Source organism: Miscanthus floridulus, chromosome 7 (assembly GCF_019320115.1).
Source record: "Miscanthus floridulus cultivar M001 chromosome 7, ASM1932011v1, whole genome shotgun sequence".
In the NCBI taxonomy this organism is placed as follows: domain Eukaryota; kingdom Viridiplantae; phylum Streptophyta; class Magnoliopsida; order Poales; family Poaceae; genus Miscanthus; species Miscanthus floridulus.
In genome coordinates this window covers 83,230,647-83,232,239 of record NC_089586.1, presented here as the reverse complement: position 1 = coordinate 83,232,239, position 1,593 = coordinate 83,230,647, and positions in this window count along the sequence as shown.

Below are 1,593 nucleotides of genomic sequence, written 5' to 3'. Positions count from 1 at the left end.
TCTTTTCTAAAAAGAGAAGAACTCGGAGAAAGCAGGATACATAGCCACAGAATTTTTTGAAGACAACAAGAATCAAGACCCTCCAACTTTTTGTTCCAAATAGCAAGAGGCTCGGGGGCTACACTCAGTGAGTGCACTTTCTCTTCGAAAAAGCGCACGTCACCAAAAGACTTCCTCAACGCAGATCACTTCAAGACACTACGACAAAAAGAACCCGGAACGAGCCATATTCGAGTTCTTTTTTCATAAAACTTCAACGAACAATCAGAGCAACTTCAAGACAAGATCCTCCAGCTCCTTGTTCCAAATAGCGAGAGGCTCGGGGGCTACAACCAGGTGGATGTACTTTTTCTTCAAAAAGCACTCACCACTCGAAGATCCCAAGAAGCGCTACAAGGTTTCACTCCAGAAAGTACTCGGATGACATTTTGTTCCTACTCAACAAGACTTGAAAAAGCAAAGCGAGACTTTCGGAGCTCAACCATGAAGTGCTCGGGGCTTGTCGATGCGGGACCCACAGGATACCCCGCAAGGGAGAGAGAATATCTAGTCCAACTAGGATTCTCCCCATGTAATCTTAGTAGTATAGCTATTAAGTAATCCTACTAGGAAATCTCATTGTAAACGGACTAGGACTCTGGCCTCCTGACTATATAAAGGAGGGCAGGACTCCTGGGACAGAGACACACGACCATTGTACAACACAACACTTGACAATCAATCCAACGCAAAGGCTAACGCCGACTGGACGTAAGGTTATTACTCGATCTACGATCAAGGGCCTGAACCAGGATAAATCGACTGTGTCTTGCGTTAACCATCGAGTTCGGCATACGCCGAAGCCCGAACATACTGCCCCGGGTATCCCCGTGGTAGGCTATCGGTGGTAAAACATCGACAGGTGGGAGTAAGCTACAGGAGCTACACAAAACAAAAGTGAGAGGACAAACATTAACTACCTGACTATACCAGGATAAAGCAATGATCCTTGTGTATCAAGGAAATGAGGATTCACAAATCTGTTTGCTAAAACCGTGAACGTGTGCTGCTTACCTATTTGCCCAGCTGCAACTGCTGTTTTCCTGCTACTGCTGTTTGCCGAGGTTGCAGCTATTGAACTCCTGCTACTCCTTATGACTGGTGACTGAAACACTGAAAGGAGATGAGTAAACATGATCAAATCTGACCAGCCCATCTAGGCCGAAGCCTACCAGGTGTGAAGCTGCTTTTCATGGCGCAACGGAAAAGCTAGGCCAGCCTGACTAGCCGGCTGCGGCTGTGGCTGTCAGTTTTTTTGCGGCTCATAAACCGGCTGTAGCTATTTTGTTGTGAAAGAAAAACATTGTGCCATGGTTGATAAGCCGGGCTGATAAGTTAAAACAAAGAGGGCTGCAGCCGCTGCCTGCTGGTTTCACCGGATTGCCGACAAACTTATTGTCTAGACTCAGTAGCAGCTATCTGCCAATCAGTCAGAGGAACCACGCACTCTGCATCCACTGAACTAAGCCTTTGTTTAGTTTTCCCAAACTTCTAACTTTGGCACTATGTAAAAAGAAGATTCCTCGTCACATCAAACTTGCGGTACATGCATGG